Source organism: Triticum aestivum, chromosome 1B, assembly GCF_018294505.1.
Source record: "Triticum aestivum cultivar Chinese Spring chromosome 1B, IWGSC CS RefSeq v2.1, whole genome shotgun sequence".
Classification (NCBI taxonomy): Eukaryota; Viridiplantae; Streptophyta; class Magnoliopsida; order Poales; family Poaceae; genus Triticum; species Triticum aestivum.
In genome coordinates, this window is record NC_057795.1 from 378,349,991 (window position 1) to 378,376,837 (window position 26,847).

Sequence of the window (26,847 nt, forward strand, 5' to 3'; positions counted from 1 at the left end):
TTCTACTATTATTTAAATCGTCTCTTTATTTGCCAATATGAAATGGGATAAATTGACAGCACACTAACCATTGATACTTATGAGTTCTTGATCTATAATCCAGTGGTGTCGTGAAGCTGCCAACTCCTTCACAATGTCATTTCCTGCCATGTCTTGACCTGAACAATACCATATTGTGTTAATGCAATTTTAAACCGTGTCACTTTATTTGTCAATAAGAAATGTGATGAATTGTCAGCACTGATACTTTTATGTGCAAAACCTGTCATCTGTCTGCTTGTTTATCTTTCAGAGTGAGGAAGATATAAGTGTTAAACAAGCACAGTCTCATCAGTGGCTTAGCTGCTTGCGCTGTAGCTCCCCAGCAGGGCAAACCTTTCTTGAACTCTATTGAAGTGCCGTAGGTTTTGTATATTATTTTGTTGGCGTGTTTATTTGCACTGGTGGCGATCTTTGATGCCCAGTGTATGTAATCTGATGTCTGCTTGTGCTTTATTATCATAGTGGCGAACTTTGATGCCCAGTGGATGTAATATGCCGTAATTTCTTTATTGTATAGTCTAGGTTTTTTCTTATTCACGATGCTGCAGTTATTTTACTGTATATATATATATATATATATATATCCTATCTTCGTAGTTAACCGGCCAAACCGTAAAATTACGGTACATAATCGGGCCATCATGCAATCATGATGTATGATCCGCATCATGGGCCCCGTCATCTTAGGCCATTAAAAGGCCAAAAGTAAACTGGCCCACTAGTAGATTCAGGCCTTTAATAGGCCGAGTAACCACCGGCCCTCTTTTCGCAAGAAAACTCAAAGGGCTTTTAGGAGGCTGAGAAGTAGGTTGGGCCTGAAACGTGCCGAACAGCTCACGGCCTGGCAACAGTCCGAAATGGACCCTGGCCCATGGTTGTGCGAATCAAATCACGGGCTTTTAACAGGCCAAAATTGTCTCGGTCCTTGTTTGGCCCAATCAGATATCGGCTGCGAGCAGGCCGGATGCAAACTGGGTCATAGTTAGGCCCAACTATATGACGGGCTTTTAACAGGCCAAAATTAATATAGGGCCGAAATGTTAAACGGGCCCTTAACAGGCCGAAACTAATATCATGCCAAATTACTAAATGGGCCTTTAGCAAGTGGGCCCAAAAGCACAACATCCAGTTGATGGGCCGAATCTGATATGGGCCATAATTTAGCCCAAAGCCTCTTAAAGGGACGAACTGATCTGGGTCGTAATTTGGCCCAGAATGTGGTAGGCTTTCAACGGGCCAGATCTCATATGGGCCATTATTAGGACCGGAACATGGCATGCCATTAATAGACCGGATCAAATATGGGCCGACATTTGGCCCAAAACATGGCAGCCAGTTAATGGGCCGGCCTACTAGGGTCCTCAAAATCTTGTGGGCCTACATCTGGGCCGACCCATTAACGTCGGTGAAATCTCGTGGGCCTTTAGCTGGGTCGACCCATTATGATCCACCAAAAATCTTGTGGGCCTTTACCTGGGCCGACCCATTATGGCACACAAAAAACTTGTGGGCCTTTACCTGGGCCGGCCCATTATGGCCCGCAAAATCTTGTGGGCCTTTAGCTGGTCCAGCCCATTATGGTTCGCAAAATCTCATGGGCCTTTAGCTGGGCCGGCCCATTATGGTCCGCAAAATCTTGTGGGCCTTTAGTTGGGCCAGCCCATTTAAACTTTATCGGCCGGTCCATGTGTCAACATATCATAGGCACGTCTCGCCCATTGGATGAGTGACACCTGTGCCAACGCGGAGCTGACACGTGTTTCCTCCAGCCAATGATGATTTTACACATGGAAAATCCCCATTGGTCCGGGCTGTTAACGGGTTATCGGATCCAAAACCGGACCCGATAGCTTAACGGCGTTTCGTTACGGTGGATGCCACGTGTCGATCACCCTTGACGAAAGCACTTCTGTGACACGCGATTTATCATCATGGAAGTGGACACTTCCGTGATGACAATTTTGGTAATGTCATGGAACACTTCTACGACAGCACAAGTATGACTATCTTGATTTTGTCATAAAATCGTCATGGATGTACATGCATGACAAAAAACGCGACCTATTGTGACAAACACATATCATCACGAAAGTGTATTTTTTTTGTAGTGCTTCGAACTATGAAGAAGCGATGGCGGGCCCAGATTCCAACAAATGGCTTGAAGCCATGAAATCCGAGATAGGATCCATGTATGAAAACAAATTATGGACTTTGACAGACTTGCCCGATGATCGGCGAGCCATAGAAAACAAATGGATCTTCAAGAAGAAGACTGACGCGGATGGTAATGTGACCATCTATAAAGCTCGGCTTGTCACTAAGTGTTATCGACAAGTTCAAGGGGTTGACTATGATGAGACTTTCTCACTCATAGCGAAGCTAAAGTCTGTCTGAATCATGTTAGCAATTGCCGCATTCTATGATTATGAAATATGACAAATGGACGTCAAAATGACATTCCTTAACGTTTCCTTAAGGAAGAATTGTGTATGATGCAGCCGGAAGGTCTTGTCGATCCTAAGAATGCTAACAAGGTGTGCAAGCTCCAGCGCTCCATCTATGGGCTGGTGCAAGCATCTCGGTGTTGGAACATTCGCTTTGATGAAATGATCAAAGCGTTTGGGTTTATGCAGACTTATGGAGAAGCCCGCATTTACAAGAAAGTGAGTGGGAGCTCTGTAGCATTTCTCATATTATATGTGGATGACATACTATTGATGGAAAATGATATAGAACTTTTGGAAAGCATAAAGGCCTACTTGAATAAGTGTTTTTCACTGAAGGACCTTGGAGAAGCTGCTTACATATTAGGCATCAAGATCTATAGAGATAGATCGAGACGCCTCATAGGTCTTTCACAAAGCACATACCTTGATAAGATATTGAAGAAGTTTAATATGGATCAATCCAAGAAGGGGTTCTTGCCCGTATTGCAAGGTGTGAAATTGAGCACTGCTCAAAGCCCGACCTCGGCAGAAGATAGAGAAAATATGAGTGTCATCCCCTATGCCTCAGCCATAGGGTCTATTATGTATGCCATGCTGTGTACCAAAACTGATGTAAACCTTGCCGTAAGTTTGGCAGGGAGGTACCAAAGTAATCCCGGCATGGAACACTGGACATCGGTCAAGAATATCCTGAAGCACCTGAAAAGGACTAAGGATATGTTTCTCATTTATGGAGGTGAGGAAGAGCTCGTCGTAAAGAGTTACATCGATGCTAGCTTCGACACAGATCTGGATGACTCCAAGTCACAAACCGGATACGTGTATATTTTGAATGGTGGGGCAGTAAGCTGGTGCAGTTGCAAGCAAAGCGTCGTGGCGGGATCTACATGTGAAGCGGAGTACATTGTAGCCTCGGGGGCAGCACATGAAGCTATATGGATGAAGGAGTTCATTACCGACCTAGGAGTTATTCCCAATGTGTCGGGCCCGATGACTCTCTTCTGTGACAACACTGGAGCTATTGCCCCTGCCAAGGAGCCCAGGTTTCACAAGAAGACCAGGCATATCAAGCGTCGCTTCAACTCCATTTGTGAAAATGTTCAAGATGGAGACATAGATATTTGTAAAGTGCATACGGATCTGAATGTCGCAGATCCGTTGATTAAACCTCTTCCACGAGCAAAACATGATCAACACCAAAACTCTATGGGTGTTCGATTCATCACAATGTAACTAGATTATTGACTCTAGTGCAAGTGGAGACTGTTGGAAATATGCCCTAGAGGCAATAATAAAATGGTTATTATTATATTTCCTTGTTCATGATAATTGTGTATTGTTCATACTATAATTGTATTAACCGGAAACCATAATACATGTGTGAATACATAGACCACAACATGTCCCTAGTGAGCCTCTAGTTGACTAGCTCGTTGATCAATAGATGGTCATGCTTTCCTGGCCATGGGCATTGAATGTCATTGATAACGGGATCACATCATTAGGAGAATGATGTGATGGACAGCACCCAATCCTAAGCATAGCACAAGATCGTGTAGTTTGTTTGCTAAGAGCTTTTCTAAATGTCAAGTATCATTTCCTTAGACCATGAGATTGTGCAACTCCCGGATACCGTAGGAATGCTTTGGGTGTACCAAATGTCACAACGTAACTGGGTGGCTATAAAGGTACACTACAGGCATCTCCGAAAGTGTCTGTTGGGTTGGCACGAATCGAGACTGGAATTTGTCACTCCATATGACGGAGAGGTATCTCTGGGCCCACTCAGTAACGCATCATCATAATGAGCTCAAAGTGACCAAGTGTCTGGTCACGGGATCATGCATTACGGTACGAGTAAAGTGACTTGCCGGTAACGAGATTGAACAAGGTATTGGGATCGAATCTCGGGCAAGTAACATACCGATTGACAAAGGGAATTGTATAGGGGATTGATTGAATCCCTGACAACATGGTTCATCCAATGAGATCATCGTGGAACATGTGGGAGCCAACATGGGTATTCAGATCCCGATGTTGGTTATTGGTCGGAGAGCTGTCTCGGTCATGTCTGCATGATTCCCGTACCCATAGGGTCTACACATTTAAGGTTCAGTGATGCTAGAGTTGATATGGGAATTAGTATGCAGTTACCGAATGTTTTTCGGAGTCCTGGATGAGATCCCAGACGTCACAAGGAGTTCCGAAATGGTCCAGAGGTAAAGATTTATGTATGGGAAGTCCAGTTTCAGTCACCGGAATAATTTCAGGGGTTACCGGTATTGTACCGGGACCACCGAAAGGTGTCCGAGTGTCCACCGGGTGGGTCTCCCTGCCACGGGGACTTACTGGGCTGAACAAGGGTGGTAACCAGCCCCCTAGTGTGCTGGTGCACCCCCTAGGGCCCAAGGCACCTAGGGTTGAAAACCCTAGGGGGTGGGGGCGCCTCCCACCAACTTGGGGGGCAAGCTCCCCCCCTTGGCCGCCGCCCTCGCCTAGATGAAATCTAAGGGGACCGACCCCCTCTCCCCTTCCCCTATAAATAGTGGGGGGTGGGAGGGCAGCCATACCCTTCCCCTGGCACAACCCTTCCCCTCTACAACACCACCTCCTCCTCCATAGTGCTTGGCGAAGCCCTGCCGGAGAACTGCAAGCTCCTCCACCACACCGTCGTGCTGCCAGAGCTCTATCTGAACTTCTACTCTCCCCTTGATGGATCAAGAAGGAGGAGACGTCCCCGGGCTATACGAGTGTTGAACGCGGAGGCACCGTCTATTCGGTGTTAGATCGGATCTTCCGCGATTTGAATTGCCGCAAGTACGACTCCCTCATCCGTGTTCTAGTGACGATTCCGCTTAGCGATCTTCAAAGGTATGAAGATGCTCATCCTCTTCCTCTCTTGTTGCTAGAATCTCCATAGATTGATCTTGGTGATGCGTAGAAAATTTTGAATTATTGGTACGTTCCCCAGCAGCCTGGGCCTCCTGGCACGCCCTGGTGTCTTGTGTTCCCCACAGGCCGCCCCTTTGGTCCTTTCTTGGCCCCCAAGTTGTCTTCTAGTCCAAAAAAAATCTCCAAACAGTTTTGCTGCGTTTGGACTCAGTTTGATAGGGATATTGTGCGAAGTAACAACAAGCAAGAAAAAACAACTAGCACTGGGCACTATGTCAATAGGTTAGTCCCAAAAAATGATATAAAGTTGCTATAAAATGATTGTAAAATATTCAAGAATGACAATATAATAGCATGGAACAATAAAAAATTATAGATATGTTGGAGACATATCAACATCCCCAAGCTTAATTCCTACTCATCGTCGAGTAGGTAAATGATAAAAATAGATTTTTTTATGTGGAATGATGCCTAACATGTTCATCACATACTCTTTTCTTTTGTAGCATGGACATTTGGACTTTTAGATGGTTCAAAGCAATACTCTAGTTTTGACATGAAGATTTCAATACTCAAGCATATCAATAAGCAACCATGTCTTTCAAAATATCAACACTAAAGAAAGTCATACCTAGCCCATCATGCTCAATCATTTATCCATTCATGAAACATACTCGAATATTAGCTACATCCAATGCTCAAGTACGATCGTAGTGCTCCCTACTTGGCGCTTTATAAGAGAAGATGGAGACTCAAATAAAAATAAAAGTTGCATAAAGTAAATAGATAGGCCCTTCGCAGAGGGAAGCAACGATTTGTAGAGGTGCCAGAGCTCAAAGCAAAAACTGAGAGATAAACGTTTTTGAGAGGCATGCTTTTCCCGTCAACGAAAACGACCAAGTAATTCTCAACACTTTGCATGCTAGATATATCGTAGGCGGTTCCCAAACATAAAATAAAGTTTATTCCTTTTTCCACCATACTTTCACATTCCACGGCTAGCCGTATCCACGGGTACCATCCATACCATCATTTTCCAAAGAATTTATTATTTGTACATAAAGTAAATTTCTTTTTCATTTCAGGACCGGGCATCCCTATTAGCATTGTACTCTCACGCAATAGCAAGTGAATGAACACTCATCTTGAGAATAACACATCTACCATGGAAGATATTGGCCACCCCCTGCCGCTTCATGAGCGGTACGGGCACACAAAAAGGAAATTCATTTTGAAAATTAGAGATGACACATACAAATTTACTTAGGAACGACACATAAATACCACATATAGGTAGGTATTGTGGACTCATACGGAAAAATAGGGTTTAAGGATTTTGGATGCACAAGTAGTATTTCTATTTAGTACAAGTGGAGGCTAGCAAAAATATTGAGAAGCAACCAACCAAGAAACAAAAATTCGCATGAAGAGCATTAACCATAACTAACACCGAATAATGCACCACAAGTAGGATGTAATTTCATTGCATAACTATTGACTTTCATGCTTGCATAGGGAATCACAAACCTTAACACCAATATTCTTACTAAAGCATAATCACTCACCAACATGACTCACATATTACTATCATCATATATCAAAACTATTACAAAGAATCAAGTTTATTTTGTCCAGTGATCTTCATGAAAGTTTTTATTATATCCCTCTTGAATATCTATCACTTTGGGAATAGTTTCATATATTGCAATTGCTTTTGACAAGCTCAAACAAATTTAAGTGAAGAACATGAGCATAAAGATTTTCATCTCTCAAAATAATATAGGTGAAGCATGAGAGAATTTCTTAAAAAATATACTAACTCTCAAATAAATCTAAGTGAAGCATGAGAGTATTTCTTCAAAAATATTAAAGCACACCGTGCTCAAAAAGATATAAGTGAAGCACTAGAGCAATTCCATAGTTCAAAAAATTTAAGTGAAGCACATAGAGCAATTCTAACAGATCATAGCATAATTTTGGCTCTCTCAAATAGGTGTGTTCAGCAAGGATACTTGTGACAAACTAAAAAAGCAAAACAAGCAAAGACTCATATAATCCAAGACACTCTAAGCAAAACTTGTGATATGTGACGAATAAAAATATAGCTCCAAGTAAAATTACCGATGGTTGTTAGAAGAAAGAGGGGATGCCTTCTGGGGCATCCCCAAGCTTAGTTGCTTGGTTCTCCTTGAATAATAACTTGGGGTGCCAAGGGCATCCCCAAGCTTAGGCTCTTTTCACTCCTTATTCCTTCATCCATCATGATGTGACCATAGAGAGTGCTATTCCATATACATTGCAGGTTGGCTCTATTTGTATGGAAGTGCCAAAGGCTGAACCTGAGAAGCAAAAGATCAAACCCACGTTCAGAACACCATGCAACAATTATATTGGTCATCATGCACAGTACGTGGACGTGAAGATTGAAGCCCCAAACCAACATGAGATATATTTCCTTGCAACATAATTTGTTTCCTTTAGATTTCCTTGCATGAGTCAATTACTTGTACCAGTCCGACCCATGTTGGTTCAGCCAAGTTACGTACTAGTAGTACTAGTTTGTTTGGAATCTATAGTGATCATCACTGCCGGATTTTTAATTATTTAAATCAAGGTTAGTTAAAATAGGAAAGAAATAAGAGTCCTATCTTTTTGGTCTGTTTGAGGTCGGTTTGCTCAGGTGGGGCTGCGCCTATATAACAAGCAGGCTTTGGCCTTTGTACGGGAGTTTATTTGGAGTTGAGAAAAACCCTAAAAAGCACCATGTTTGGGTATGCCAAATACCTGTGTTTGTTTGCCAATCTTTGAGAGATTTAGTTGCTGCTACGTGCGCAGTTCGATCTATTCGATTTCGTTCATAAGTTTTATTCTTTGGTTTTCTTGTTTATTGCTTGATCCAAAGAACCGATCTGCTAGTTCGCCGTCTATTTCTGCTATTATGAGAGTTGTTCATCATGGTTCATCGCTGATCTTCTTGTATCATGAAAGATTGGGCCAACGAACGACTGGCCATCTAGTCAGGTTGCATCAAGTGGTATTCAGAGCAAGGTTTATCACGGTACAATTTTTGTTCTCTGGTTTTTTGGATTGATCTACTTGAGTTGTTGCAATGGTGAATTCATAGAAATCAAATTTAAGTGTGCACGGTGCACGGAGATGCAGAATACGAGCTGCCCTTGCCCACCTATGATCAAAGTATTGCATCGACTATCGTGATAGGATTGGAGGCAACTCGTGACTATGTGATCAATCAAGTGGGGAGACACATCGACAAGGTTGAGGAAAGTCTAGGAAAAAAGATTGCTGATTTGACTAAGGTTGTTCATCGACTGAGATCATGTTCACCACCTAGTCATGGGTCTGCTGCACCGAGTCATCATTGGCAATTATCTGGGCAACGGTTAGACGAACAAGTTCGCAACAATGGTGAGCATCAAAACCATCAGTCTGAGGGGGATTATGAGCCTGTGCGACATATAACCATCATGGAGGTGGCCTACACCATGGGGGAGGACATGAACGTCCGTGGAGCACCTACGAAGATGATGGTATTGGAAGAATAAAAATTTCCATACCATCGTTTAGCGGCAAAGACAACCCGGATGATTATTTGGAGTGGGAGATGCGCGTGGATCAGATTTTTGATGGACAACGGTACACCAAGGAGAAAAAGGTTCATGCTGCATTTGTTGAGTTCACGGGCTATGCTTTAATATGGTAGAACCAACTATGTCATGCGGGAGGACGTCCGGAGTCTTGGAATCAGATGAAGATTATCATGAAGAGACGCTTTGTTTTGGACACTTCACTAGGACCTTGTACACACGCTTGCAACAGCTTCGACGAGGTAACTCTAGTGTTGAGGAGTATTACAAGGAGATGGAAATATTATTGATTCGTATAGGGGTAGAGGAGCAAGAAGAGGCTACAATGGCACGGTTCATGTATGGTCTGAATCAAAGGTATGAGATCATGTCGATATGGTAGAATATAATGGATTACATGGGTTATTACACCATGCCATTCGAGCGGAGCAACAAGTAAAGCGTTGTGGTGGTCATGATAATTTATCAAACTCGATGCAACGTAATTATCAGCGAGAAGGTGGTGGTAATAGTGGTTTCAAATCAGATTCTAAGTCGGCTACCAACGAAGTATATCAATCCAAGGTTGAATCGTCTCGTGCTTCTAACTCTCATACTAGTGATATTCTGTGCTTCAGGTGTGGCGGTAGGGGGAATAAGAAGTTTGAGTGTCCTAATGAGAGGAGAGTCCTCCTCACAGAAGAAGGATACATGTCTGCGAGTGATGTAGAAAAAAATACTGACACCTCTAGTGAGAAATCTGAAGATGATGAAAAAGCGACTGCAAGTTTTGAAGCTGCAGAAGCATACCCATCATTAATGTTGCAATGAGTGCAGGAAGATCATATTGAGGATAAGGGGCAGATATGGAATATTTTTTAGTCTTCGTGTAAGATCAACAACACCAATTGCAAGCTAATAATAGACGGTGGAAGCTACAGCAATGCAGTCAGCAAAGGGTTAGTTGATGCTTTGGGGTTGCCCGCATGGAAGCACCCACAGACCCATTTGTGTTGAGTGCATGTATCATACTGGGAAGCTAAAGGTCACTCAAAAGGTGTGTGTGTCAAATTCTCTATTGGAGATTATACTGATATGGTGATATGTGTTGTTATACTGATGGATGCATGTCGCTTGTTATTGGGAAGGCCTTGGAAATACGACCATAATGCAATGCATGAAGGTCGAACCAACACTTACTCATTCTAGAATGCTGGGAAGCGACATTTGTTACGGCCGATGTTTGACAATGCAATCAAGGTGGATGACCATGTTACATTGAAGAAGAAGGTTGCAAAGACTGCTCTAAAACGGATGATGTGACCATAGAGAGTGTTATTCCATATACATTGCAGGTTGGCTTTGTTTGTATGGAAGTGCCAGAGGCTGAACCAGAGAAGCAAAAGATCAAACCCATGTTCAGAACACCATGCAACAATTATATTTGTCATGCGTGTGGATGTGAAGATCGAAGCCCCAAACCAACATGAGATATATTTCCTTGCAACATAATTTGTTTCCTTTAGATTTCCTTGCGTGAGTCAATTACTTGTAGGAGTCCGACCCATGTTGGTTCAGCCAAGTTACGTACTAGTATTACTGGTTTGTTTGGAATCTATAGTGATCAGTGTTGCCGGATTTTTAATTAGTTAAATCGTGGTTAGTTAGAATAGGAAAGAGATAAGAGTCATATCTTTTTGGTTTGTTTAAAGTCGGTTCGCTCAGGTGGGACTGACAAGGACATGTACCTAGGGTAGGGTCTTAGGCTTGACCTAGACACCCCACCCAAGGACACTGACCTAAAGTCAAAGACATTCAAGGACCAACAGAAAGTACCGACTGGAATCACCATGAAGTGCGATCCACTCGACAGAAGACTCCACTCGGATATCTCAATTCCACTCGACCACAACATAGTTACTCGAACATATGGAGAACCACTCATAGTACAGAAGATCTAAAGTCACCCAGGATGGCAACGGTCAAGCATTCACTCAGTAGTCTTAAATATCATTTATGGCTGGCGTTACCAGTAATGCCCCATCTTAACTCACATTGAACCCTGTGTAACAGAGGTCTGAGAGGGTCCTGGCGCACTCTATATAAGCCACCCTCCTCCTCTGGCATAAGGGTTCTCATCCCTTGTAACATTCACGCATAATCCAGTCGACACAGCCTCAGGGCACCGAGAGGTAGGGCTTTTACCTCCTCCGAGAGGGGCCTAAACTCGTAAACTTTCACGTACAACCTCACCGTAGCTAGGACCTTGCCTCCTCCTACATACCCCCTATTCTTACTGTCAGACTTACTCCCACGACAGTTGTCCCCCACCATGGGGCAGGCGTCTAAGCGACTTCTAGTGAGGTTGCGAATTTCGTTCCCCGATAACATGGTTTCCGGTGGTGGTTTGGTGTTGGGTCATGCGATCCATCTCGGGACGCTCATTTTCCTCGCCGACGACTCCGCCTGGCTCCAGGGGGCTCCCCTCGATGTCGAGGCCCTCCCCGTCCGTGGGGCAGTGCACTTATGTGCAAGTGCTTGCAGCGTTCTTCTTCGTCAGCCGTCGACCCTGTATCGGCCGGCTCCGGCGGCATCATCGCTCCCCACCACCCGTCGACGCAAGCGGTCTGGCCGTTCGTGGCTCCAGCAGTGGGTGAAGCATGCAGTGGCTCGTCACTCAACCACCCTCCAAGTCGTGACGATTGACCCCGATGAATCTCTTTACGGTCTGTTCGATCTGCCGACTGGTCACTCGGATTCCCTCTCCGAGTGCGAGAGTAATGATCCGGCGGCAGAAGTCCTCATGGATACTTCCCAGCATGGTCCCCCAGGATTTCGCCGCAACGGTGGTGGTGACGGCGGCGCCGGCCTGTCACAAGAGCATGATGAGTACATCCCTGAGGCCCTCACTACGGAGCAGAGGGAAGAGTTGCATCGTCGCAACATGCAGGCGCTCCAGTCCCCCATCATTGGGGAGACCTCCGAGGCTCAGGCCTTGGAGGCTACGCGCTTGGCCACTTTGGCTGAGCATATGCGTTTGCAGAATCTGCAGAAGGCACTCAGCGAGCATGCTCGTCGGCGGGTCCCCGAATCTAGTTGATGTGCGCGGTGGTTATTTCCGACTGAAACTCAGGTATACCGTACTCAAAATGTTGCAGCAGCAGCACGCATAGCAGAGTCAATTCAGCCATCACGTTCATAAGCTGGTAGAGGTTGAGAGCAGATCCGAGCATTGCTTAAAGCCGATGGAGAACAGAATTCTGCTATTTCCCAGTCGCACAACAAAATTCATAGTAGATCAGTGGTTGCAGACATAATTCAATCGGCACATAGTCCGAGGTCGCCCCGGCGTTGGGAAGATCATGGTCCTCGCCAGGACCAGTACCTGGAGCAGGGCCACATGCAGTTTGATCGTCAGTTTTCCTATGATGACCACCGTGGAGTGCTTACGCCCCCTCTAAGGGGCGGGTCGTACGCGCCCTGGCGTTATGATGATAGGCACCCGTATGGTGACAAGCGGAGAGCCCCGATCGACCCAAGAGAGGCGGGATTCGATGCAAGGTCACTCCTTGTGCAAGGTTTGGTCGATAGAGGCCGAGCAAATAGAGAAGGGCAAGGCAGAGATCGTCTGACTGGGAAAATAGCATTTATTTCTGGGCCTGAATGTTTCGGTATGGCCATCCGATAAGCTGAGATCCCCCCAACTTCAGGTTGGCAGCAGGAGTGAGTAAGTTCACCGGAGAATCGAAGCCAGATACCTGGCTGGAAGACTACTGCATGGCTATGCAGATCGGTGGTGGCAATGATGATGTAGCTATGAAACACCTCCCCCTAATGCTTGAGGGTTCGGCCAGAGCTTGGTTGACTCAGTTAGCCCCTGGGAGTATTTTCTGCTGGGATGACTTGGCTCGAGTGTTCATCAGAACATTCAAGGGAACTTGCAAGCGACCTGCTGGGCTGATTGAATTGCAACACTATGTTCAGAAGCCGGATGAAACTTTGACAGACTTCATCCAAAGATGTACCACTCTTCATCATACGGTGGAAAATGTGTCAGATCACCAGGCGGTTTGTGCCTTCAAAGAAGGCGTCAGGTATAGAGAGCTTACCCTGAAATTCGGTCGATCGGGAGATATGACTCTGACCCGAATGATGGAGATAGCCACTCGGTATGCCAATGGTGAAGAGGAAGACCGACTCCGCAACTATACGGGGAAAACAGTTGTCCAAGACTCCGGAGCTGGAAATTCCAATCAGAAGCAAAAGCGTAAAGCTGAACCTATAGGTCCTGCTGAGGCTGCAATCCTGAATGTAGGAGGAGGAAGGAAAACCCAACCTGCAGTGGAAACCCAAGAAGGTGAAAGATCAGTTAGGACAGGACGTCCTGGATTTGCCGTGTTACATACACACGAAGAAATATGAAGAGCGTAACTTGATTCAACCCAAGCATACCACTCGGCAGTGCCGACTTCTAATTCAGTGTTTCTGAGAGAATCAGTCCAGTGAGAAAGAATCTGATAAAGAAGATGAGAAAGAGGAAGATGATGGTTACCCTAAGGTCAATGCTACCTTGATGATTTTTGCTGATGTAGAAAGCAAAAGTCGACTGAAAGTCATTAATAGAGAAGTGAACATGTTTGCTCCGGCAACTACGACGTACTTGAAGTGGTCGAAGACTCCCATTACATTCGACCAATTAGATCACCCGACGCACGTTGCTACCCCTGGGTGGCAAGGGCTGGTGGTCGACCCAATTGTTGGGGGCACCCGACTGACCAAGGTCCTTATGGATGGCGGAAGTGGGCTGAACATTCTGTAAGCTGAGACCCTTGAAGGGATGGGCATTCTGATGTCTAAACTTAGTGAGAGCAACATGCAGTTCCACGGTGTTATTCCTGGGAAAAAGGCAAAGTCACTCGGGCAGATTACTCTTGATGTGGTTTTCGGTGATTCCAAGAATTGCCGCAAGGAAAAGTTAACGATTGAGCTAGTGGATTTCCACAGTGCTTATCATGCCATTCTGGACAAGCCTGCATATGCTTGTTTCATGGCTCGACCATGCTACGTATATCTCAAGTTGAAGATGCCCGGTCCCAGAGGTGTGATCACAGTCACAGGAAATAGACAAAGAGCAGAAGAGTGCCTTCAGAAAGGCTGCAAGATTGCAGATGAGCCGACGGCAGCCGCAGAGATGCAGGAATACCAGAAAACTGCAGATCTGAGTGATTTGCTGCGGTCCAAGATGCCTGCTTCAGAATCTGCATTTCAATTGGCGGGAGAAACCAAACATGTTCATATCCACCCGGAAGACCCTAATGCAGCTCCGACTCACATATTAACGACACTCGACAGCAAATAGGAAGCCGCGCTCATTGATACGTCTCCAACGTATCTATAATTTTTGATTGCTCCATGCTACTTTATCTATTGTTTTGTATTATAATGGGCTTTATTTTTCACTTTTATATTATTTTGGGGACTAACCTATTAACCGGAGGCCCAGCCCAGAATTGCTGTTTTTTTGCCTATTTCAGTGTTTCGAAGAAACGGAATATCAAACGAAGTCCAAACGGAATGAAACCTTCAGGAACGTGATCTTCTCACCGAACGTGATCCAGGAGACTTGGACCCTACTCCAAGAAGTGCTAGAGGCGGTCACGAGGGTGGGGGGCGCGCCCTCCCCCCTGGGCACGCCCCCTGCCTTGTGGGCCCCCTCATGCTCCACCGACGTACTCCTTCCTCCTATATATACCTACGTACCCCCAACAGATCGGGGACGGAGCCAAAAACCTAATTCCACCGCCATAACTTCCTGTATCCACGAGATCCCATCTTGGGGCCTGTTCCGGAGCTCCGCCGGAGGGGGCATCTACCACGAAGGGCTTCTACATCATCACCATAGCCCCTCCGATGAAGTGTGAGTTGTTTACTTCAGACCTTCGGGTCCATAGTTAGTATCTAGATGGCTTCTTTTCTCTTTTTGGATCTCAATACAATGTTCTCCCCCTCTCTCGTGGAGATCTATTTGATGTAATCTTCTTTTTGCGGTGTGTTTGTTGAGACCGATGAATTGTGGGTTTATGATCCAGCTTATCTATGGAAAATATTTGATTCTTCTATGAATTCTTTTATGTATGATTAAGTTATCTTTGCAAGTCTCTTCGAATTATCCGTTTGGTTTGGCCAACTAGATTGGTAGTTCTTGCAATGGGAGAAGTGTTTAGCTTTGGGTTCAATCTTGCGGTGACCTTACCCAGTGACAGAAAGGGTTGCAAGGCACGTATTGTATTTTTGCCATCGAGGATAACAAGATGGGGTATTTATCATATTGCATGAATTTATTCCTCTACATCATGTCATCTTGCTTAAGGCGTTACTCTATTTTTAACTTAATACTCTAGATGCATGCTGGATAGCGGTCGATGAGTGGAGTAATAGTAGTAGATGCAGAATCGTTTCGGTCTACTTGTCACGGACGTGATGCCTATATACATGATCATTGCCTGGATAACCTCATAACTATGCTCAATTCTGTCAATTGCTCAACAGTAATTTATTCACCCACCGTAGAATACTTATGCTCTTGAGAGAAGCCACTAGTGAAACCTATGGCCCCTGGGTCTATTCTCATCATATCAATCTCCATCACTTTATTTACTTGCTTTGCTTTTACTTTTTACTTTGCATCTTTATACCAAAAATACCAAAAATATTATCTCTATCAGATCTCACCCTCGTAAGTGACCGTGAAGGGATTGACAACCCCTAAGCGTTGGTTGCGAGTAGCTATCGTTTTGTGCAGGTACGAGGGACTTGCGCGTGGTCTCCTACTAGATTGATACCTTGGTTCTCAAAAACTGAGGGAAATACTTACGCTACTGTGCTGCATCATCCTCTCCTCTTCGGGGAAATCCAACGCAAGGTCGAGACGTAGCAAGAAGAATTTCTGGCGCCGTTGCCAGGGAGGCTTACGCAAAAGTCAACATTCCAAGTACCCATCGCAATCCCTATCTCTCGCATTACATTATTTGCCGTTTGCCTCTCGTTTTCCTCTCCCCCACTTCACCTTTGCCAATTTATTCGTCCTCTCTTTCCCAATCTCCTCCTCTTTTTCCCTTTGCCTTTTGTTTGCTCGTGTGTTAGTTTTCTTGTTTGTCGTAATGGCCTTACCTAAATCTGGTGATCTTCACCATAAAAGGCTAGAGGAGATCGAAAACAATGTCAGGAAGTTTATGGTTTTGCAATTTGAGCATAATAATTTCTTTAGAAACGAGCTTAAGGAACAAAAGAGTTTTATGAGTTATATGAATAAAGAGCTCGATGATATGTCCAAAGAATTTGGTGGTATAAGAGCCCAAATCGCTCGTCTTGAAAAGATGACCGTTGAAATTTCGGATATGCAAGCCACCTTAGTCAATAAGATGGCCGCTAAACCGGATTCCTATGAAAATCAAGGTGAAGATCTAAAAATTATTGATGTCTCCCCTATTAAATCTTTGTTTTGCAATATGAATCTTGATGAAACTGAATATGATCTTCCTTTACCTAGAAGGCGTTCTAAGAATTCGGAGTTTTTAGATCTTAATGATGAAATTGATAAAAGTGGGATTGAAAGAAATAGAAATATAGATGTTGCTAAACCCACTATATTGGATGTCAAGGAATTTAATTATGAAAATTGCTCTTTAATTGATTGTATTTCCTTATTGCAATCCGTGCTAAATTCTCCTCATGCTTATAGTCAAAATAAGGCTTTTACCGAACACATTGTTGATGCCTTGATGCAATCTTATGAAGAAAAGATTGAGTTGAAAATTTCTGTCCCTAGGAAACTCCATGATGAGTGGGAACCTACTATTAAAATTAAAATTAAAAATTATGAGTTTCATGCTTTGTGTGATTTGGGTGGTAGTGTCTCTACTATTCCCAAAACTTTGTGTGATTTGCTAGATTTCTATGATTTTGATGATTGCTCTCTAAACTTGCATCTTGCGGATTCCACTATTAAAAAGCCTATGGGAATAATTAATGATGTTCTTATTGTTGCAAATAGGAATTATGTGCCCGTAGATTTTATCGTTCTTGATATAGATTGCAATCCTTCATGTCTTATTGTTCTTGGTAGACCTTTCCTTAGAACGATTGGTGCGATTATTGATATGAAGGAAGGGAATATTAGATTCCAATTTCACTTGAGAAAGGGTATGGAACACTTCCCTAGAAAGAAAATAAAACTACCATATGAATCTATCATGAGAGCCACCTATGGATTGCCTACCAAAGATGGCAATACCTAAATCTATCTTCATTTTTATGCCTAGCTAGGGGCGTTAAACGATAGCGCTTGTTGGGAGGCAACCCAATTTTATTTTGTGTTCTTTGTTTTTGTTCCTGTTTAGTGTTAATTTTTTTTCTACTTTATGTTTAGATGTGGTTTTATGTTTTAATTAGTGTTTGTGCCAAGTAGAACCTATAGGATAAGCTATGATGATAGTTGATTTGATTCTGCTGAAAAACAGAAACTTTGCGCTCACGAGAAAACATTCAATAAATCACAGGAACAAGCTTTTGCATTGATTCGTTTTTCTGCTGATCAATAAACAAAATTTCCAGTACGTCCTATTTTGGTATAATTGTTAGAGTTTCATAAGTTTGCGTTAGTTACAGATTGCTACAGACTGTTCTGTTTTTGACAGATTCTGTTTTGCGTGTGTTGTTTGCTTATTTTGATGAATCTATGGTTAGTAAAATAGTTTATGATCCATAGAGAAGTTGGAATACAGTAGGTTTAATACCAATATAAATAAAGAATGAGTTCATTACAGTACCTTAAAGTAGTCTTTTGTTTTCTTTCTCTAACGGAGCTCACGAGATTTCTATTGAGTTTTGTGTTGTGAAGTTTTCAAGTTTTGGGTGAATTCTTTTGATGGATTATGGAACAAGGAGTGGCAAGAGCCTAAGCTTGGGGATGCCCATGGCACCCCCAAGATAATCCAAGTACACCAAAAAGTCAAAGCTGGGGATGACCCGGAAGGCATCCCCTCTTTCGTCCACTTCCATCGGTAATTTACTTGGAGCTATATTTTTATTCACCAACATGATATGTGTTTGGCTTGGAGCGTCTTGTATTATTTGAGTCTTTGCTTGTTAGTTTACCACAATCATCCTTGCTGTACACACCTTTTGAGAGAGCCATACATGATTTGAAATTTAATAAAATACTCTACATGCTTCACTTAGATTATTTTGAGAGTCGTTAATAGCATGGTAAATTGCTTAATGTTAATATACTTGGTGTTCAAGATATGTGAAACTTTCTTTTGAGTGCGTTGAATACTAAGATAAGTTTGATGCTTGATAATTGTTTTGAGATATGGAGGTAATAATATCAAAGTCATGCTAGTTGAGTAGTTGTGAATTTGAGAAATGCTTGTCTTGAAGTTGGTAAATCCCGTAACATGCACGTATGGTTAAAGTTGTGTAACAAATTTGAAGCATGAAGTGTACCTGGCTTGTGCATCCTTATGAGTGGCGGTCGGGGACGAGCGATGGTCTTTTCCTACCAATTTATCCCCCTAGGAGCATGCGCGTAGTACTTGATTTTTGATGACTTCTAAATTTTTGCAATAAGTATATGAGTTCTTTTGACTAATGTTGAGTCCATGGATTATACGCACTTTTACCTTTCCGCCATTGCTAGCCTCTTCGGTACCGTTCACTGCCCTTTCTCACATTGAGAGTTGGCACAAACTTCGCCGGTGCATCCAAACTCCGTGATACGATACGCTCTATCACACATAAACCTCCCTATATCTTCCTCAAAACAGCCACCATACCTACCTATTATGGCATTTCCATAGCCATTCCGAGATATATTGCCATGCAACTTTCCACCGTTCCGTTCATTACTTTTGTCATATTGCCATTGCATGATCATGTAGTTGACATCGTATTTGTGGCAAAGCCACCATGCATTATTTTTCATACATGTCACTCTTGATTCATTGCACCATCCCGGTACACCGCCGGAGGCATTCATATAGAGTCATACCTTGTTCTAGTTTCGAGTTGTAATCCTCATGTTGTAATCAATAGAAGTGTGATGATCATCATTATTAGAGCATTGCCCAAATAAAAAAAAGGAGAAAGGCCAAAAAAAGGAAGGCCAAAAAAAGAAAAAGAAAAGGGCAATGCTACTATCTATTTTCCACACTTGTGCTTCAAAGTAGCACCATGTTCTTCATGTAGTGAGTCTCATATTTTGTGCTTCAAAGTAGCACCTCTTTCTTCATGTAGTGAGTCTCATATATTGTGCTTCAAAGTAGCACCATGTTTTTCATATAGTGAGTCTCATAAGTTGTCTTTTTCATACTAGTGGGAATTTTTCATTATAGAACTTGGCTTGTATATTCCTACGATGGGCTTCCTCAAATGCCCTAGGTCTTCATGAGTAAGCAAGTTGGATGCACACCCACTAGTTTTCTTTTATTGAGCATTCATAGCTCTAGTGCATCCGTTGCATGGCAATCCCTACTCCTCATGTTGACATCAATTGATGGGCATCTCCATAGCCCGTTGATTATCCTCGTCAATGTGAGACCTTCTCCTTTTTTGTCTTCTCCACACAATCCCCATCATCATATTCTATTCCACCCATAGTGCTATATCCATGGCTCACGCTCATGTATTGCGTGAAGGTTGAAAAAGTTTGAGATTATTTAAGTATGAAACAATTGCTTGGCTTGTCATCGGGGGTATAGAAGTTGGGAACATCTTTGTGTGACGAAAATGAAGCATAGCCTAACTATATGATTTTGTAGGGATGAACTTTCTTTGGCCATGTTATTTTGAGATGACATAATTATTTTGATTAGTGTGCTTGAAGTATTATTATTTTTATGTCAATATGAACTTTTGTCTTGAATCTTTCAGATCTGAATATTCATATCACAATTGAGAAGATTTACATTGAAATTATGCCAAAGTATCACTCCGCATCAAAAATTCTCTTTTTATCATTTACCTACTCGAGGACGAGCAGGAATTAAGCTTGGGGATGCCTGATACGTCTCCAACGTATCTATAATTTTTGATTGCTCCATGCTACTTTATCTATTGTTTTGGACTATAATGGGCTTTATTTTCCACTTTTATATTATTTTTGGGACTAACCTATTAACCGGAGGCCCAACCCAGAATTGTTGTTCTTTGCCTATTTCAGTGTTTCGAAGAAACGGAATATCAAACGGAGTCCAAACGGAATGAAACCTTCGGGAACGTGATCTTCTCACCGAACGTGATCCAGGAGACTTGGACCCTACTCCAAGAAGTGCCAGAGGTGGTCATGAGGGTGGGGGGCGCGCCCTCCCCCCTGGGCGCGCCCCCCTGCCTCGTGGGGCCCCTGACGCTCCACCGACGTACTCCTTCCTCCTATATATACCTACGTACCCCCAACAGATCGGGGACGGAGCCAAAAACCTAATTCCACCGCCGTAACTTCCTGTATCCACGAGATCCCCTCTTGGGGCCTGTTCCGGAGCTCCCCCGGAGGGGGCATCTACCACGGAGGGCTTCTACATCATCACCATAGCCCCTCCGATGAAGTGTGAGTAGTTTACTTTAGACCTTCGGGTCCATAGTTAGTAGCTAGATGGCTTCTTCTCTCTTTTTGGATCTCAATACAATGTTCTCCCCCTCTCTCATGGAGATCTATTTGATGTAATCTTCTTTTTGCGGTGTTTTTGTTGAGACCGATGAATTGTGGGTTTATGATCCAGCTTATCTATGGAAAATATTTGATTCTTCTCTGAATTCTTTTATGTATGATTAAGTTATCTTTGCAAGTCCCTTCGAATTATCTATTTGGTTTGGCCAACTAGATTGGTAGTTCTTGCAATGGGAGAAGTGTTTAGCTTTGGGTTCAATCTTGCGGTGACCTTACCCAGTGACAGAAAGGGTTGCAAGGCACATATTGTATTGTTGCCATCGAGGATAACAAGATGGGGTATTTATCATATTGCATGAATTTATTCCTCTACATCATGTCATCTTGCTTAAGGCGTTACTCTGTTTTTAACTTAATACTCTAGATTCATGCTGGATAGCGGTTGATGAGTGGAGTAATAGTAGTAGATGCAGAATCATTTCGGTCTACTTGTCACGAACGTGATGCCTATATACATGATCATTGCCTGAATAACCTCATAACTATGCTCAATTCTGTCAATTGCTCAACAGTAATTTATTCACCCACCGTAGAATACTTATGCTCTTGAGAGAAGCCACTAGTGAAACATATGGCCCCCGGGTCTATTCTCATCATATCAATCTCCATCACTTTATTTACTTGCTTTGCTTTTACTTTTTACTTTGCATCTTTATACCAAAAATACCAAAAATATTATCTCTATCAGATATCACCCTCGTAAGTGACCGTGAAGGGATTGACAACCCCTAAGTGTTGGTTGCGAGTAGCTATCGTTTTGTGCAGGTACGAGGGACTTGCGCGTGGTCTCCTACTGGATTGATACCTTGGTTCTCAAAAACTGAGGGAAATACTTACGCTCCTGTGCTGCATCATCCTCTCCTCTTCGGGGAAATCCAACGCAAGCTCGAGACGTAGCACTCATCTAGTTCCTCCATGACAACTGTGACATCTTTGCATGGAAACCTTCTGACATGCCGGGTGTACCCGGGGGACTGGCTGAGCACAATTTTCGTGTCGACCCAAAAGCAAAACCAGTCAAAGAGCATATTCGACTGTCTGCCGTTAAGAAGAGAAAGGCGATTGGTGAGGAGGTGGCTCGGCTCTTGGCCGCCGAGTTCATCCGCGAGATTTACCACTCTGAGTGGCTTGCCAACGTCGTCATGGTCCCTAAGAAAGATGATTCAGTTCATATGTGTATCGACTTCAAGCATATCAACCGGGCCTTCCCAAAAGATCATTTTCCTCTGCCCCGCATCAATCAGATCACCGACTCGACAGCGAGGTGTGACTGTTTATCCTTCTTGGATGCATATTCCGGGCACCATCAGATCCGTCTGTATGGGCCTGATGAAATAAAGACAGCCTTCATCACCCATTCGGGTGTTTTGCTATGTTACCATGCCTTTTGGTCTGAAGAATGCTGGAGCCACAATCATACGCATGATTCAGAAGTGCCTGCTCTCTCAAATCAGTCGGAACATGGAAGCATACATGGACGATATCGTGGTCAAGTCATGTAAGAGTTCCGACCTACTGACTGACCTTGCTGAAACCTTTGCCAGTCTAAGAAGATATGACATCATGCTGAATCCATCCAAGTGCACATTCGGAGTTCCAGGTGGGAAGTTGCTCGGTTTTCTTGTTTCTGAAAGAGGAATCAACACAAACCCAGAAAAGATTGGAGCAATCGTCTGAATGAAACGCCTTGTGCGCGTGCATGATGTTCAAAAGCTTACAGGTTGTTTGGCTGCACTAAGTCGATTCAGTTCTCGCCTCGTTGAAAAGGCATTGCCTCTTTACCGACTGATGAAAAACTCTAATACATTCGAGTGGACTCCTGAAGCTGAAGCAGCATTTGTAGAACTCAAAGCCCTGCTTTCCACCCAGCCGGTGCTTGCTGCTCCAGTCAGCAAAGAGCCTCTGTTGTTATATATTGCAGCCACTGGACAGGTTGTCAGCACAGTGCTCACAGTCGAGCGGGAGGAAGAAGGAAAAGGCTATAAAGTTCAATGCCTAGTGTATTACATCTCTGAAGTTTTGACTCCGTCCAAGCAAAGGTATCCGCATTACCAGAAGCTTGTCTATGGAATCTATATGACCATGAAGAAAGTTGCACATTACTTCGCAGATCACTCGGTTTCAGTCGTCAGTGATGCCCCATTGTCAGAAATTTTGAACAATCGAGACGCAACTGGTCGAGTAGCAAAGTGGGCTATTGAACTCCTTCCTCTTGATATCAAGTTTGAAGCAAAGAAGGCCATTAAGTCTTAGGCAATTGCAGATTTCTTGGCCGAGTGGATTGAGCAACAACAACCGACTCAGGTCCACTCGGAATACTGGACCATGTTCTTTGATGGATCTAAGATGTTGAATGGTTCTGGTGCCGGAGTGGTTCTAATATCCCCAAGAGGCGACATGCTCAGTTATGTATTGCAGATTCACTTTTATTCTTCCAACAATGAAGCTGAGTACGAAGCGCTTTTATATGGGTCGTGTATGGCCATTTCACTCGGTGTCCGTCGCCTAATGGTCTATGGCAACTCAGATCTGGTAGTGAATCAAGTGATGAAATAATGGGATATCAGGAGCCCGGCCATGACAGGATACTGCAATGCAGTGAGAAAGTTAGAAAAGAAGTTTGAAGGGTTGGAGCTCCACCACATACCCGACTCAAGAATCAGGCTGCTGATGATCTGGCGAAAATAGGTTCCACTCAGAAGCCTATTCCCAGTAATGTGTTCTTGGAGCATCTCCACACCCCGTCAGTTCATGAAGATCCCTTTACAGAGGAGCCCCCACAACCAATAAGTTCAACTAATTCGACTGAAGTTGAAGTCTCAGCAGTTGTCGACCTAATCATGGAGGTTTTGGTGATCATCCCCAACTGGACATTGCCGTACATTGCATACCTGCTTAGGCAAGAGCTTCCAGAGGATGAGGATGAAGCTCGTCAGATCGTTCGCAGATCCAAAGCCTTCATAGTGGTAGGTGACCAACTTTTCAGAGAAAGTGTGACTGACGTAGCTCAGCGGTGCATTACTCCAGAAGAGGGTCGACTGATCCTAAATGAGATTCACTCAGGGACCTATGGTCACCATGCTTCCTCTCGGATCATCGTGGCCAAAGCATACCGAGCGGGATTTTATTGGCCACGAGCAAACGAAATGGCTAAGGAGATAGTCGAGAAGTGGGAAGGTTGCCAGTTTTACTCAAACATGTCTCACAAGACCGCATCAGCCTTGAAGACTATTCCACTCGTCTGGCCATTTGCTGTTTGGGGATTCGACATGGTCGATCCCTTGAGGACTGGCAGAAGCAGCTTCACCCATCTGCTCGTGGCAGTCGACAAGTTCACTAAGTGAATTGATGCTAAACCCATCAAGAACCTCGACTCAAGCACAACCATCACTTTCATCAGAGAGATAATATTCAGATATGGAATTCGGCACAACATCATCACGAATAATGGTTCAAACTTTGATTCCGATGAATTCAGAGTTTTCTGTGCTTCCCAAGGCACTTGGGTCGACTATGCGTCCGTAGCACACCCGGAGTCAAATGGACAAGCGGAAAGAGCAAATGGTTTGATCTTGCAAGGGCTGAAACCCCGATTGATGCGCGACCTCAAGCATGCAGCAGGCGCCTGGGTGACGGAGCTGCCTTCCATTTTGTGGGGATTAAGGATGACCCCCAATCGGTCGACTGGTCGGACTCCTTTCTTCATGGTATATGGAGCCGAAGCAGTGCTTCCGAGTGACTTGCTCCACAATGCGTCTCGAGTGGAACTCTTCTCAGAAGCTGAAGCCGAACAAGCACGTCAAGACGCTGTTGATCTTCTGGAAGAGGAGACAGAGATGGATTTGATCTGGCCGACCATCTATCAGCAAGATCTTCGTTGATTCCACGCGCGAAATGTTAGGGGACGCGCATTTCAAGAAGGAGACCTTGTGCTCCGCGTGGATCAGCAACGGACTCACAAGCTTGCCCCTGCTACCTCTTGAGCTTGCGTTGGTTTTTCCCTTGTAGAGGAAAGGGTGTTCCAGCAAAGTAGCGTAAGTATTTCCCTCAGTTTTGAGAACCAAGGTATCAATCCAATAGGAGACGACACACAAGTCACCAAGTACCTGCAAAAACAATCAAGAACCTTGCAACCAACGCGATAAAGGGGTTGTCAATCCCTTCACGGTCACTCGCAAAATTGAGATCTGATAGAGATAATAAAGTAAATATTTTTGGTATTTTTGTTGTATAGATTGGAAAGTAAAGATTGCAAAATAGTAAACGAGATTTAAAGAGATGCGATATAATGGAAAAGAGACCCGGGGGCCATAGGTTTCACTAGTGGCTTCTCTCGAGATAGCATGTATTACGGTGGGTGAACAAATTACTACCGAGCAAGTGATAGAAAAGCGCATAATTATAAAGACATCCAAGGCAATGATCATGGACATAGGCATCACGTCCCTATCAAGTAGACCGAAACGATTCTGCATCTACTACTATTACTCCACACATCGACTGCTATCCAGCATGCATCTAGAGTATTAAGTTCATAAGAACGGAGTAACTCATTAAGCAAGATGACATGATGTAGAGGGATAAATTCAAGCAATATGATATAAACCCCATCTTCTTATCCTCGATGGCAACAATACAATACATGCCTTGCTGCCCCTACTGTCACTGGGAAAGGACACCGCAAGATTGAACCCAAAACTAAGCACTTCTCCCATGGCAAGAAATATCAATCTAGTAGGCAAAACTAAACCGATAATTCAAAGAGACTTGCAAAGATATCAAATCATGCATATAAGAATTCAGAGGAGAACAAAATAATATTCATAGATAATCTTGTTCATAAATCCACAATTCATTGGATCTCGGCAAACACACCGCAAAAGAGTATTACATCGAATAGATCTCCAAGAACATCGAGAAGAACTTCGTATTGAGAATCAAAGAGAGAGAATAAGCCATCTAGCTAATAACTATGGACCCAAATGTCTGTGGTAAACTACTCATGGGTCATCGAAGAGGCAATGGTGTTGATGTAGAAGCCCTCCATGATCGATTCCCCCTCCGGCAGATCGCCGGAAAAGGCCCCAAGATGGGATCTCATGGGTACAGAAGGTTGCGGCGGTGGAAAAGTGGTGTCGTGGCTCCCGCTGATGTTTTAGGGTAAAAGATTATATATAGGCGAAAGAAGTACGTTGGTGGATCTACGAGGGGCATATGAGGGTGGGGGCGCGCCTACCCCCCCTCGGCGCTCCCTCCTGCCTCGTGGACGCCTCGTTGTGTCTCTGACTTCAACTCCAAGTCTTCTGGTTTGCTTTTGGTCCAAGAAAGATCATCGCTAAGGTTTTATTCCGTTTGGACTCCGATTGGTATTCCTTTTCTGCAAAACTCTAAAATAGGCAAAAAACAGAAACTGGCACTAGGACTCCGGTTAATAGGTTAGTCCCAAAAATAATATTAAAGAGCATATTAAAGCCCATTAAACATCCAAAACAGATAATATAATAGCATGGAACAATCAAAAATTATAGATACGTTGGAGACGTATCAGCCCCCGCCTGGGAAGGCCCCTTCATCGTCACCAAGGTACTTCACAACAGAGTGTATCACCTTTACAACATGACCAAAAGGAAGGACAAGCTGCACGCCTGGAACGCAGATCTGCTCCGCCGCTTTTATACCTGAAAACACTTGGATCGACGAGATGTAATAAGAAGTACTTTTCAATTATTTATCAAAGACATGATTTACGCAGTCGTAGATTGATTATTCTTTGCATATACTTATGTTGAAATCCCCTAGTGGGTGGCTTAGCAGCAAACCTGATTCGCCTAAGTTAAAAAAACTCTCTGAGTGAAGAGCAATCCTCTCACTCGGAGGCTTAGCTGCTACCCCGTACTCGCCTAAGTTAAAAACACCCCGAGTGAAGAGCAATCCTCTCACTCAGGGGATTAGCTGCGACCCCGTACTCGCCTAAGTTAAAAACACTCTAAGTGAAGAGCAATCCTCTCACTCAGAGGCTTAGCTGCGACCCCGTACTCACCTAAGTTAAAAACACTCCGAGTGAAGAGCAATCCTCTCACTTGGGGGCTTACCTGCGACCCCGTACTCGCCTATGTTAAAACACTCCGAGCAAAGAGCAACCCTCTCACTCGGGGGC